This window comes from Eubalaena glacialis, chromosome 2, assembly GCF_028564815.1.
Source record: "Eubalaena glacialis isolate mEubGla1 chromosome 2, mEubGla1.1.hap2.+ XY, whole genome shotgun sequence".
Taxonomy (NCBI): domain Eukaryota; kingdom Metazoa; phylum Chordata; class Mammalia; order Artiodactyla; family Balaenidae; genus Eubalaena; species Eubalaena glacialis.
Window position 1 is genome coordinate 25384410 of NC_083717.1, and position 15345 is coordinate 25399754.

Genomic DNA, 15345 nt, shown 5'->3' on the forward strand with positions numbered 1-15345 from the left:
CCCCTGGATCATGGGACCCTGGCAGTGGCGGGCGGCACAGCCTCCCGGGAGGGGCAGTGTGGATAGTGACCTGTGCTTGCACACAGGCTTCTTGGTGGCGCAGCCACAGCCTTAGTGTCTCATGCCCGTCTCTGGGGTCCGCGCTGGTAGCCGCGGCTCGCGCCCGTCTCTGGAGCTTGTTTAGCCGGTGCTCTGAATCCTCTCTCCTGGCGCACCCCGAAACAGTGGTCTCTTGCCTCTTAGGCAGGTCCAGACTTTCCCCGGACTCCCTCCCGGCTAGCTGTGGCGCATTAGCCCCCTTCAGGCTTTGTTCTCACAGCCAACCCCAGTCCTCTCCCTGCGATCCCACCGAAGCCCGAGCCTCAGCTCGCAGCCCCCACCTGCCCTGGCAGGTGAGCAGACAAGCCTCTCGGGCTGGTGAGTGCTGCTCGGCACCGAGCCTCTGTGCGGGAATCTCTCCGCTTTGCCCTCCGCACCCCTGTGGCTGCACTCTCCTCCGTGGCTCCGAAGCTTCCCCCCTCTGCCACCCGCAGTCTCTGCCCGCGAAGGGGCTTCCTAGTGTGTGGAAACCTTTCCTCCTTCACAGCTCCCTCCCACTGCTGCAGGTCCCATCCCTATTCTTTTGTCTCTGTTTTTCCTTTTTTCTTTTGCCCTACCCAGGTATGTGGGGAGTTTCTTGCCTTTTGGGAGGTCTTCTGCCAGCGTTCAGTAGGTGTCCTGTAGGAGTTGTTCCACATGTAGATTTCTGATGTATTTGTGGGGAGGAAGGTGATCTCCACGTCTTACTCTTCTGCCATCTTGAGGCTCCTCCAAAGATGAGGCACTTTTGAATAAATACTTTTGCAAAAGCATGTGAGTTAAACAATAACTCTCTGTAATGACAAAGACTTAAAAAAGAATATGGTTAAAGATCTAATGAGAGTTCATTTGATAAGGAAATGTAGTAGTTTCTGTGATACACATTTTAAAATAATAGCTGGAAGTATGGCTGATTATGTTATACCAGGGCATATCAATTTTGGGAATACTTATATATCTATACAAATACAACATAAAGGAGGCTTAGTGTTACTTTCTGACAGTACTTCCCATGCAATTTAGCATGACAAATAAACCTAGTTTGTTTTCTCTCCTTATAAAAAGAGAGATGTTAAACTAATCTTTTGAAATGTTCCTGGGGCTCTCTGGAAAATCTCAAAGTTGGTTTGAGGTCAAAAAGATTTCATTTAGAATTTGATTTGTGGGAAGTTTGTCAAAAACATCAAAAGGTTTAAAAATACTTGGTCAAATAGGACATGGAACACTGTGAAATAGTAGTTATTCATTTGATAAATTGAAGACTTCGCAGGTAAATATAGAAAGTTAAGTAATTGTTTAAAATATCTTATCTCTTTTAATAGAGAAGACTCAGTTTTAAGTAATCAAAGATCTGATAAAGATAATGGGAATCACAGGAAGTTATTTTGCAAAACCTTTCACAGTAGCTTATCAGAAGTAGACCAATAGTGCAAAAGAACTTTTCCTTTTAAGAAAGAGAAAACCAATTTTAATTTCGACTAAAACTTTTTTTTAACTTAAATAAATTCATTCCAATCTTAGATAGCTTAACCATGCATAAAATTTAGTTCCCAAGATTCTTTTTCCCACAACTCTCTACAGTTTTTTCCAATGTTTTCCCTTTTTCCCATTCTGAAATAACCACTCTCCATTTAGAACAAAATTACTTTCTTTTTCCTCAACAAAAATACATCTCTATTCCTCATACCTTCCTTTGTCAAAATCACACATCCTACTTTCCTTGCATACAGAGATATCCACCTTATTATTTCCAATAGCTTTAATTGTATATATTAGAATGTTTAACCCTAAAAATACTTAATTTTAGTGAAAATAAAGAAGTAAACAACTGTAAACTGTGTTTTACGTTAGCATTCTGTGGCTTAATATAGTTTTTAAAATTTTTGGAAACATATCCTTTCTGATAGTAAATATTTCAGTATGGCACAAAAAAGTGTTTACTAATAGACCCAAATATCTTTAGTTGCTCTGTAGGAAGCCAAAAGTAGATAAACCTGTGTTCAGTAATTAGTGTTTCAATATTTTATCTTATTTGGAAATTATCTAGATATTTAATGCCTATCCATCATTTAACTTAGCAAAACTTTGTTTCAGGTTACCACAAAGTTTTGAGGAAACTATTTTAAAAGTTACCTAAAACCTTTTATCCCATTTACATCTATTTAATTCACTTGTTCTCAATAATTATGTTTAGACTACCCACAAAAACTTTGTGAGACATTAGACAAAGTCAACCATCACCCCCGAGCTATTTTTCTTGCTGAAAACGTTGTAACAGAGATAACATGAACTAATTTGAGCAGTAAAACAAAGTTGTACATCTGCATTATTTTCAATGCTAATAATTCTTAAGACACATTTTAATTAAAATCCAACAAACTTCAACTAGCTTTTATTTACCAAGGATTATCTCAGACCGTGTGAATTTGAGAAGCATTTAGGTTAGTTTCTATTACCAGCATACCTTGCTTTATTGCACTTCACAAATACTGCATTTTTTATAAATCAAAGCTTTATGGCAACCCTGCATTGAGCAAGTCTGCCGGTGCCATTTTTCCAACAGCGTTTTCTCACTGTGTCTGTGTCACATTTTGTTAATTCTTGCAGTATTTCAAACTTTTTAATATTATATTTGTTATGGTGGTCTGTGATTAGTGATCTTTGATGTTACTACTATAATTGCTTTGTTGCACCATGAATTATGGCCATGTAAGACAGCAAACTTAACTGGCAAATGTTATGTGTGTTCTGATTGCTCTACTGACCAGCTGTTTCTCTGTCTCTCTCCCTCTCTTTGGGTTCCCCCCTAGTCCCTGAGACACAATATTGAAAGTAAGACCAGTTAATAACCCTACAATGGCCTCTAAGTGTTTAGTGAAAGGAAGAGTCACACATCTCTCGCTTCAAATCAAAAGCTAGAAATTATTAGGCTTAGTGAGGAAGGCATGTTGAAACCTAAGATAAGTCGAAAGGTAGGCCTCTTGCACCAACCATTAGCCAAGGTGTAAATGCAAAGGAAAAGTTCTTGAAGGAAATGAAAAGTGCTATTCCAGTGAACACAGGAATGATAAGAAAATGATACAGTCTTATTGTGGATAGTCTGGATAACTCAAATCAGCCACATATTCCCTTAAGCCAAAGCCTAACCCAGAGCAAGGCCCTACTCTCTCCAACTCTATGTCCAACTCTATGAAGGCTGAGAGAGGTGAGGAAGCTGCAGAAGAGAAGTCTGAAGCTAGCAGAGGTTGGTTCATGAGGTTGAAGGAAAGAAGCCATATACATAACATCAAAGTGCAAGGTGAAGCAGCAAGTGCTGATGTAGAAGCTGCTACAAATTATCTACAAGCTTTAGCGAAGATAATTAACCAAAGTGGCTCCACTAACAACAAATTTTCAATGTAGATGATAGAGCCTTATAATGGAAGAAGATGCCATCTAGGACTTCCATAGCTAGAGAGAAGTTGGTGCCTGGCTTCAAAGCTTCAAAGGGCAGACTGACTCTCTTGTTAGGGGCAAATGCAGCTGTGACTTTAAGTTGAAGCCAATGCTCATTTACCATTCCAAAAATCCTAGGACCCTTAAGAACTATGCTAAATCTACCCTGCCTGGCTCTATGAATGGAACAACGAAGCCTGGATGACAGTACATCTGTTTATTACATGGTTTACTGAATATTTTAAGTTCACTGTTGAGATCTACTGCTCAGAAAAAAAAAAAAAAGGTTCCTTTCAAAATATTACTGCTCTTTGCAATGCGCCTGGTCACCCAAGAGCCCTGATCGAGATATAAAATGAGATTACTATTGTTTTCATGCTTGCTAGCACAGCATCCATTCTGCAGCCCATAGATCAAGGTGTGAATTCAACTTCCAAGTCTTATTATTTAAGAAATACATTTTATAAGACTAAATCTGCCATAAATGGTGATTCCTCTGATGGATCTGGGCAAAGTAAATCGAAAACCTTGTGGAAAGAATTCACCATTCTAGATGCTGTTAAGAACATTTGTGATTCACGGGAAGAAATCAAAATATTTGATTCCAGCCCTCATGGATGGCTTTTCGGCATCCAAGCCTTCAGTGGAGGCAGTAACTGCAGATGTGGTGGAAACAGCAGGAGAACTAGAATTAGAAGTGGAGGCCGAAGATGTGACTGAATTGATGCAATCCCATGATCAAATTTTAATGGATGAGGAGTTACTTCTATGGATGAGCAAAGAAAGTGGTTTCTTGGTTTAGAATCTACCTCTGGTAAATATGCTGTGAAGACTGTTATATAAACTTAGCTGATAGAGCAGTGGCAGGGTTTGAGAGGATTGACTCCAGTTCTGAAAGTTCTATGGGTAAAATGCTATCAAACAGCATTGCCTGCTATGGAGAAATCATTCATGAAAGGAAGTGTCAATCAATAGAGCAAACCTCATTGTTGTCTTATTTTAAGAAATTACCATAGTTACACCCACCTTCAGCGACGACCACCGCTCTGATTAGTCAACAGTCACCAGCACTGAGGTAAGACCCTCCACCAGCAAAAAGATTATGACTTGATGAAGGCTCAGAGGATGATTAGCATTTTTTAGCAATAAAGTATTTTTAATTAAGGTATATATATGAATTTTTCAAGGCATAATGCTATTGCACACTTAATAACCTACAGTATAGTGTAAACATAACCTTTATATGCACTAGGAAATCAAAAAGTTTGTGTGACTTGCTTTATTATGATATTAGCCTTATTGTGAGGGTCTGGAGCTCAACCTGCAATATCACCAAGGGATGCAGGTATATTTCTGGGAGTTTTAGGAATACTTAATTCATATAAGTGCTTAATTTTCTTCAAACCAATTAAATTGAGCTTTTTTTTTTTTTTTACAATTTTAGTAATACCAGTAGGAGGTGAAAACTACCATACACATACAACACATATACACAGACACATAAACAGAGAGAGGTGCAAACAGAGACCTTATAGCTTTCATTTTAAAATTACTACCATGAATCAGCTACAATAATACAAGATTCACTACTTATAAAAGCAGCTGAATCTAAGTTGTTTACCTGGTGGAGGGAATAAGTTAAGGTTACCCGCTCAGACGGCTAAAGCTTTTTCACTAATGTTTGTGGGGAAGACACTTATAAGATGTTTTGTTCACCTAAGTTTCAAATGACCTTCCCCCTTTCGTTTTCCTTCTGATAAGAATTACCTCCCTAAAGTTTATATAACGTTTACATCTCAAAGGCACAGGGATAGAATGTAAATTCCTCCAAGAAGGACTTTGGTTTCCTAAGGCCAGAATTTTTACAATACATACACACCTTTTGAGATAAATAGGGGAGGTTGTGGGATTGGTGAAAGGAATAGTTCGATTTTTGAACTGCCTCTAGAGCTGAATTTCTAGTTTTGCAAAATTTTTAAGATCATGACAGTAGCTCCCAATTCCTCAAAGAATTGGGTTGCAGCCTAAACGACATCATAAATTGATTCACCCCATCCAACTAAATTATCCTTAATTCGCTTTTTTTTTTTTTCTTTTATATCAGGGAGAAGATTTCTAACTAAGATGGAAATCAAAAGATCTCTATGTTCTGGATTTAGAGCTGTTTGCCTTTGGAATGTTTTAGTAAATCCTTTCACAAAGGCTTTAGAAGGTTTTTCTTTCCCTCTGGGGTGTACATAGTTTTATTTTGGCTTAGGGGAAGAGGCCTAAAAAAAAAAATTCCTATGAGCTTCCAATTTCTGACCAACTTCTTACCACTGAGCTACTTTTTAAAGAAATCCTTATAAATATCTTGCCAGTTTTCAATCGGGACAAACAGCAGATATTTCTTGCAGTATTGAACAACCCCTTGTACTTGATGTCCCCAAAGGGGGTACAAAAGTTATTATATTTTCCTCTCTTTATCATGTACTACTAGAGATCCAGGGGAGCTGACCCTCACCTTAGCTGGCTTCTGCCAGTTTTCCTGGGATCACATCTGCAGGCTCTGAGTGGGGTTTAATGCAGACAGTATAGCTCTGGTATCTACCAAAACTCGGTAATTGTTTATCATTCATTTTAATTTTAGTTTGCCTTAGCTGCTTAAGGGAATAATGTAGCAGTTTACCAGAAAATCCCTCAGAGTCTCGACCATCCTGGGAAGCACCCTTTTGGGGGCCCTCCTTTAAGGGTAGATACGGGGCTGTCTGTAAAGCCACTAACTTGGTGGATTTTCTGGTCCTGTTGCCTCTTTAGAGTAGAAAGACACTTAAGACCGGATTACTAGAATGAGTATTCAAATAAAGGAGGACAGAAGGTTATATAACGTTCATTTTACCGTCTCTTTTAGGTACCTGTTGTGCCTTTAATTTTTCATTAGCCTTTTGCAACAAATTTTTCAATGAAGCTATCTTGGCATCTTGAAGCCTTTTGAAGGCTTCTGCATGCCAGTTAAAATAAGTATCCCCATTCTGTTTGTTTGATTTGGGAGCCCTTACTTTCAAGGGCACTTCTCAAATGATCTCAACTAACTGGAACTTTCCTCATAATGGCCGTTGCCATCTCTCCAAGGGCCGGCAGCGTTTGGTAGGACCCTTAGCCACAAAGGTAGTTCAACCACGTTTCTGTCCAGCCGTATTTTGGAGACCCCATCCTGACAGTTGCCAGGCTAAGTTCTCAGAACCCCAAACAACAATCGTAAGTTATTTTTAGTAAGATTTTTGCCATTTTTGTAGATATCTGCAGCTTCTGGAATTATAGTTCTTAGATATGCAACAAGCACGTGGCACACTTAACTCTTTAGAATTTAAAGGTCTCATTTTGTCGGGCTACGCCTTTGGGTCTCTCGGAGCCAGGTGAATAACTAAGAGGGATATATGCTGCGGGGTTGGAGGTTGTGCGGTGTTTTATAGTGTGCCTCATTGCATGGAAATTTTGAGGTTGGCAGCTGACCTAGTGTCCCTCTAACCCATTCCATGACCAACTGGTCCTAACACAGAAGTCTCTGGGTTAGGTGGTGAGCATTCTGACAGCTTTTAAATGCTTGATCCATGCCCACCAATTTTGTGGCTTTTCTTGCTTCTGAAATTCCCATCCACAATAGCCTTTATCTACACAAGACAAACAAACATGCACCTTAACACACCAGCAGTAACCAAGAGATGTCACTGCAGCCCGGCCGAGGCAAAGACCTTGCACACCAACAATTCCCAACATGGAACCAGGGACTGGGCGAAGGACCGAACCAGCAAACCCCAAAGAATGGGGAACCACAGCTGCCACCAGCAGCTCCCAGCATGGAATCTGGAGGAGGATTCCAAACAGATGGGGAACTGCAGACTAAACCACCAGCAGCTCCCAGCATGGAACTAGGGGTTCCAATCAAATGGCGGACTGGATAGCCAATTAAATTAGATCAGGAGCCCGACGCAAAGAGCAGAGCTCAAAACCGAGGGGAACTTACCCACGGCCCTTGCGACGGCGGGAAAGATGCTCTCAAAGTGTCCTTCCCTGTGTCTCGTGTTGTCCTCAGAGCCATCAGATGTTTCCTTCGGATCCCGTCACCATCACTAAATCTGTTAAGACACAAAATTGAACTGAGTAAATTTAGAACTCTAATTGGCTTTATTCAGTGACTAACGAATTGGGCAGCATCCCTTCTAGCAACTGACAGGGAGGTCTGGGGAGTTGCATGAAATGAAGACTTTATAGGCAGAAATGGGGGAGGGACAAGGAAAAGGGCAGAATGTTTCAGGCAGGATCACCTTCCCTTAGGGAAGAAGGGGTTCTATCAGGGGCATTACCCGTCTTGCACTGACCAGAAAGATCCAGACTGACCGCTTAAGATTACATCGCTGGGGAAGGTTGGAACTGCAAATAGGTTAGGTATTAAGTCTCAGTTTGGCGATGTGTGCTTAACACAAGTGACTCCATTTGGGGACTATTATCTCTTTAAGGAAAAGATACAGCTAACACTTCTTTGGGTTTTTTTTTAAGGAACTAATTTTTCCTTAGAAATGAAAAGTGGACTGTGGCCTGCTTTCATCTGTGTCTCCTTTGAATCCTGAAAGGCCCGTCTGTGTTCAGGTAGTTTCAGTAGCCTTACAATTTCACACCTACAAGACGTTTTAGATGATATGAGCACATCTCCAGGCCTCTCCCCCCAGGCTGAATGTGAGTGAAGGCCCAAAGGTTTTGCAGGCTTCCGAACGTCAGGAGTGAGGATGGTAGTGTTAATTCATGTATTTGCACCACTGCCCTCAACTTCCACACGCCCTGTCTGAACCAGGTGACCCTTGTGTGTCAGCATTACTGTGCAACGTCTCCTTTCTGAAAAAGAAAACTGAGTTTCACTTTCCCTTTATAGAACACACGAGGCTTAACTTCCAGGGTGGCCTCACCATGGTCACCCCTCTGCTCATGATTTCAGAGCAGGAGTTGACGCCTGACGCTTCACGTGACTTTCAACAGGTCACCGAACCTTTCTTTGTAACCTTGGTTGTCCCCTTTTAGCCTCCAAAGGGATAACGTTTAAAAAAGAAAATAGCATTTGCGGAGAAGTTTGAATCCTTCATGGAGAAAGTGCCATAGGAACTGCAATTCGTTATTATTTGAAATAGAAGAAAAATGACTTCAGCATGGCAGTTTTTTTAAAAGTATGTCATTCTGGAATTCCCATAGTTTGAAGGTAAAATCCATCTGAGATTGCCAGAAGGTTTTTCATGTCAAGCATTTGATTCAGAAACTACCTCGTCTGAAGCTTTCAAAAAACGCTTTAATCCACAAACCCTCCAGCTGAGTTAGGAGCGCTAGCAACTATCACAATTTTAACAGGAAAAGAAAACCCACATCCTCAAAAACACTTATCCACGAACGAACTAAGACAAGAATTAACTTTTTGTGTTGTCCCCATTTGTAAGTAACGGAGAAGTGTCTTCTCTTTACAGGACTCTGGCAGTTTTCTGATACGAAGATTGCTTGAAAATTGTTATTTCAGAAATGACACATCACTTTGATGTGCTTCAGATGTCCTTTCTGTGCAACTCAAGTATGATTCAGCAGATGTTAGATTCACAGTAAACGTACCCAAAAGAGTCAATTCACAGTAGACGCGTGGTAAATTGCTGTTGTACTCAAAAAGCTTGCCTTACCCACCCGCCCCTCACAAGACACTGGTGATAATAGGCAATCAATGAACAAATATGTAGGAATTCTGTGACTACACATGTTGCCTGCTGCGTCTGAAATGCCGTGCCCTTTCCGCACACCTGCTTTTAAGCTCACAGATATTTTCTCACCTCTATGTGATTTGTTTCTTCAAGGCTCGTGTGCCCATACCGTTCGTCTGTTCCTCCATCAGCTGTTCTCCCAAAGCCGCAGAACACCAGCTTCCCTCAAAACACGGACATTTTGCATCTCCTTCCACGGTATCCTGGAAAGTAACCTCTCTTGTCTGCGAAGCTACTGGCCCTCCTTTGACGGGTCAGAGAGGATCTCCTCCCTAAATATCTTTCAGATTCACCAAATCCTACTTAGTGACCATTATCTTTCACCTCCTCAGGCTTCTCAGCTGACAAGACCCAGAAAGGTGGTTTTGTTCCTGTAGTTTGCCCCTTTCTGTGACTGCTTTCAGATGCATGTATTTGGTTTCTCCATTTAAATAGTACTTTCCCTTGATATCAAGAAGCATGTTTTCTCTCTTTTTAAAAAATTATCCCACAGCATTCTAGATAATGTTCTTGGGGTAGGGAGCTGTAGGGGAAGAAAAATAGAAAGAAATGGTCTTCTGGTAAATTACATTGGCTGACTGTGACACGTCTGCCAGCATCCTCAGGTTCCAGAAAGGCTGGCCGAGAGGAGAGGACGTCCACCCTTGGTATCCACCCTTCCACCCCTCTGTGCCCTTCAAGTCCATTATCTCCCCCTCGACCCAAGTTCCCTTGATCTTGTGCCCCTAGCAGCCTTGTGGACTCTCTACCTTGACCTCAAAATCATTCTTATCTATCTCTCATCTCTCCACATTAAAACTTAGGTCACTTATGTGTCCTTTTCTCAGCTGACACTCTTAGAGAAAATACACGATCAATAGCAAACGGCAGCCTAATACGTGTCATTCCCAGCGTTCTTACAACAGGGCACCTGGAGGTGCATCCCCCTATTCAACCAAAGACCACGTGCATTGGAGGGGACACAGCACACACCTCAAGGGAAGGATAAATGCAGGACTCTGCAAACAGGCAGTAGTTGACACTGTGGGAATACGTGAGAGTTGGGATAAACCCACGGACGTGGTTCAAGGACCAAACCAAAGCAAAGCCCCCTCGTAAGGAGGAGGGGGAAGAAGAGGGAAAGTGACAGCGCAGATCCCTCAGGGAGGTGAGGGGAGGACCAGGGGAGTAGGGTCAGTGGAAGCCAGGAGAGAGAAGGATGTCAGGAAAGAGGGGCCCATGGGGTCAGACTGGTGAGGAGCCCACCTGTTGACGGTCATTTAGGGGGAACAGAAGGAAGCATCCTACTGGGAGGCTGAGGACATATGTCAGGTGACAGAGGGGTGGCTGGCGGGTGGGTGAACTTGGTGGTTACACGGCAGTCTTTCAGAAAGCGTGTTTCCGAAGGTGGAAGCTTGTTATGATCACAGGGTTCAAGGGTTACGAGTAATGGAGAATGCTCCAAAACGGGAGGAATTTGTGGTGGAAGATTCTGGAAGAGGAAGGGGTTAGGATACAGCAAACACAAGGAGAGGGGTCACTTCTGAAGGAGGACGTGTGAGGAAGAGGCGGGAGAGAGAGAGACTAAGAAGAGGAGGAAATCCGGGAGGGCTCACCGTGGTGGTGATCACTGCAATAAGTAAAGTAGGAAGTGTCTCCAGGCTGGAAATGAGAGGGACAGGAACGGGACCGTGGAGACAGAAGAAAGGGCTTGACACGTCAGCAGTAGGGGCTCCAGTAAAGGCTGAGTAACACACAGAAGCACAAATTGCAAGTGACCATCTAAGGGCCAGAGTTTGGAGACAAAGTACATGAAGGAAATTTCCCAGGGATGGAAAACGCAAAGTGAAAACAATCTTCAACACAAATAAGTTGAAATAAAACTTACTGTGTAACTTCTACCACCATTTTATAATGATTTGTATTTATCCAGAATGTGAATGAGCTCTTAAATCCTAGGTGTTCAATAGGTTAAAAGAAAGAAACAGTAATTCTCCAAGAAACTATGAAAAAAAATATTTCTAGAAGAGCACTTACAAATATTTTAAGTGGACACTATCAACCAAAATAAAGATGTGTTTTTAGAAGTCATATTTTTCAGATTTTAAATAGAAACTGCAGTGCTACCTTCTTTGTGTAATTTCTACCTTGATAGGGTGACTAAACATTAGAATTTAGTAGAACTTAATAGTCTCCATCTTCTTCAGCCGTTATTTTATTAATATTTTTATGAACTCCATATGAGGAAGACTCTAAAGAAGGTTTTTCTTCTTGTACATTTGTATTTTAATGCATTAGCTGGTCTATAGCTACTAGCGTTTTTTGGTTTTTTTTTAATAGACTATTTTTTAGACCAGATTTAGGTTCACAGAAAAACTGAGTGGAAAGTACAGAGACTTCTCATGTATCTCCTTCCTCTCTCCACACCTCACACATTCCCCTATTTTTAACACTTTATTTATTTATTTTTGGCCGTGCAGTGCAGCTTGTGGGATCGTAGTTCCCGGACCAGGGATCGAACCCTGGCCCTCGGCAGTGAGAGCTTGGAGTCCTAACCGCTGGACCACCAGGGAATCCCCATTAACATCTTGCTTTAGTCTAGTGTGTTTGTTATAACTGATGTGTCATATTTATATATTATTATTACCTAAAGTCCATAGTTTATATTAGGGGTTTTGTATTGAACATTCTATGGGTTTTGACAAATGTCTGACATGCATTCACCATTACAGCATCATACAGAATAGTTTCACTGTCCTAAAAATCCTCTGTGCTCTACCTATTCACCCCTCCCACCCCCTACCCCCCAGCCCATGGCAACCACTGATTTTTTTCTGTCTCCATAGTTTGGCCTTTTCCATGTCATATAGTTAAAAATCACACAGTGTATATAGCCTTCTCGTTGGCTTCTTTCACTAAGCGACATGCATTTGGGATTCCTCCATGTCTTTTCATGGCTTAATAGTTCATTTTTTTTATTACTGAATAGTATTCCATTGTCTGGATGTACTGTAATTTATCCCTCACCTATTGAGAGACATCTTGGTTGCTTATAGCTACGAATTTGATTTGTTATACTCTTTTTTTTTTTTCTATTGTAATGACAGACTATATGAAATGTTTAAGAGCAGGAAGGGGTTGTAGAGGTTGTCACATCAGATACTCTCATTCTGCAGCTAAGGAAACTGAGATCCAATCATGATCAGCCTAGCTGATCACAGTCTAGTCTCTCTTCTAGATCATACTGTCAATCCAAAACTGTTAGTAAAGTTGAGATTTCAAGGTACCTAGACACCAAATCCAACTCATTTAATTGGACAGTTATCTATTGCATGTCCTCAACCGTAGAACCAAGCATCTCCCCCATGAAGCAAGGGACCATGGCCCCTCATCCCTCATCCCCATCCCATCTCTAGGACCCCAGAATTCCATGCCCCAATAGCTCAAAACATGTGCATTTCCCTGTTGTGGAGGCTAGGGGCTGGAGGGGGTAGGATGCTTTCCCCATTCAGCAACTTCACTAGTACAAGATTTGGAAGAATTCTAAATTCATCACATACCTTCTTGGTCATTATGAAGGTATATTTCTCAAGATATATATAGAGAGAGAACATATTGGAATATAAAACATATTTAACTTGTTCTAAGAAAATAATAACAATACACATGATAAAGGTTAATATGTATGGAGTTCTTACTCTATGTCAGGCACAGGGCTAAATACTTGATGTGGATTATTTCCATTAACTTTAGATATGGACCAGCTCCCCTTCATTCTTCAGGGCACACCTTCCCGCACTTTCCACTGGCTAAAATAGGATATACCCCGAAGCTGAGTTGACGTGTACTCTCCAGTTTCCATATTGTTATATCAATACTGTCATCTTGGATGTTACAGCATTTATTACATATGCTTAACATATGATACTCTGAAAAGGATACTGGTATACTTGGATATTTTTAATAAATATTGGTATTCTAATTTTATTTCTTCAGACCTGCAAATCTTCTCATATAAAATTTATTAATTTACTAGCCTTGGGGGAAAAACCTGAAAGAAATGACTATAATTATTCTTTTCCACCATTTCTTATTTTTTCTGGAGAGGGAATCTATATTCATGACCTCATGTGCATGATATTTACTAAGTTCTCCATGTATTTTCAAAATTAATTGTTATAGGTTTGATAAAATTATAAAATCTTTAATGCTACAAAGTTCTCACTTATCCAATAATGTATGCACATTTGGCAACAGTTCCCTTATTGGTTCAGTACTTGACTAGCTATACTGAATATTCATCGTTACTAAATAATTTTCCATGTTATTTTCATTCTCTTATTAAAAGCAAATGTAATCATACTAAGGAGAAATCAGGGTAGAAGCTACATCATATTAGAATAACTGAGTCCTCTTTACATTTCCCCTTTACTAGAATATCCATTCACAAAATGTCCTTCTAAAGAATGATCTCATGTTTTAAATACTGATATATTTTGACAGCCTTAGGACTTTTAATTTCTCTAGGACATTCGTATATGCAAACACAGCCCTGTGAGAATCACACCACTGATTTTGTTAAATCTATCACTTTAATCTTGTATTAATCATCTTTCATATTGTAAATGTAAAATTTTACTTTAATGATGCTTCCGTTTTTAGATTTTTGTTATTCTTTTTAAAAAGAATTACTCTATTTGTATTATTGTGATTAAAAGTGATTTTGAAAGTATTTTATCACATGACTCTACTCCCCTGTACCTGGTCATGCTTGCTTCATAATACTTAAGCCTGCCAGTTTCAACTTCGGTGAGCTAAAAAAGATAGCATCTTACTTTACATCAGACACTGAATCGACATTTCCATGCCAGATAGCAAACCCCCATGGCAAATACTGAGAATCTACACCATACAAACTCACTCACTTATAAATTCTTCAGGAAAATTCTTTAATATTTTCCCTAATTATAAAAGTAATTACACCAAAACATACTTTAAAAATTGGAAAATACACAAAAGCATTATAAGAAGAAAAGAGTCGTTTCTAGTTATATCATTCAAAGGCACCCAGAGGTAGGATTTTTGAATATTTCATCTTTCTTGTGTATCTTTTTTCTCTTTGTCGTAGTGATAATTTAGTAACTTTAAAATCTTCAGCAGAGTAGGGTCATTTTCACATCAAAACCGTATTCCTTAAAACTTGCCTTTTATGTTAAAACCTAGTCTGTTCCAGGGACCCCTCTGTGTTTGGGAATATATATTTCTCAACATGCATTGTGTGTATATTGTATACAATAACTATGGTCATAAATATAATAACAGCTGATGTTTATAAAGCATTTACTATGTGCCAGTCCATGTTCTAGGCACGTTGCGTATTTTAGCTCATTTAATCTTCATAGCAACCTTCTGAAGTAGAGACTATTATTATCCCCATTTTACAGACAAGGAAATCGAGGTGGCCCCTACAGGGGTCAAAGGCACCACAGGTCAAACAGCTGTCAGGCAAGGGAGCCAGGATTCACCCTTGGGCAGTTTGGTAGCAAAGTCCATCAGCCTAACTGCTCTATTGCCTCTTAGTAGAGACCCAATCGTATCAGGGAAAACAATTTTAAAATTCGTGAAATGGACCCCTGTTTGTACTTCCGTTATGGAAGAAAATAATTTGCTAGTTAATGCAAGATGACCCCGTGGGACAGTTAAACCAGAAAATACCAACTGAGCCCAAGTTCCCGGTGCAGGTACAAACCTCTAGAAACTCAGGCACATTATTTCTGACAGGTACTAATGAATCTATCAAAGGCAGTGAGTTTTACTAATTAGACTTACAGTAGAAATATAAACAGGCCGTAATGAATGAGTTTGCTGGTCTGCAGAGAGCCTTTCCTCCCTCCTTCCTTCACACACATACACATGCAACGCTTAGATATCAAAAGTATACATGTGATTATCTGTTCTTTTTTTTTTGATGGCTTTTTTTTTTTTTAACATCTTTATTGGAGTATAATTGCTTTACAATGGTGTGTTAGTTTCTGCTGTATAACAAAGTGTATCAGCTATATGCATACATATATCCCCGTATCTC

The 15345-nt window shown here is 40.2% G+C and overlaps 1 protein-coding gene and 1 long non-coding RNA gene across 4 annotated transcripts in view; one reads left to right on the top strand and one right to left on the bottom strand.

Moving 5' to 3' along the window:
* The window catches only part of LOC133084863 (uncharacterized), a 165599-nt gene that overhangs the window by 124530 nt on the left and 25724 nt on the right, over positions 1 to 15345 (bottom strand). The window contains exon 2 of the long non-coding RNA XR_009699478.1: positions 7517 to 7628. This is a non-coding gene — a long non-coding RNA (uncharacterized LOC133084863). The remainder of the gene's footprint in view (positions 1 to 7516; positions 7629 to 15345) is intronic.
* PRKCQ (protein kinase C theta) overlaps positions 1 to 15345 on the top strand; it is a 145943-nt gene that overhangs the window by 89823 nt on the left and 40775 nt on the right. The window lies entirely within an intron of this gene.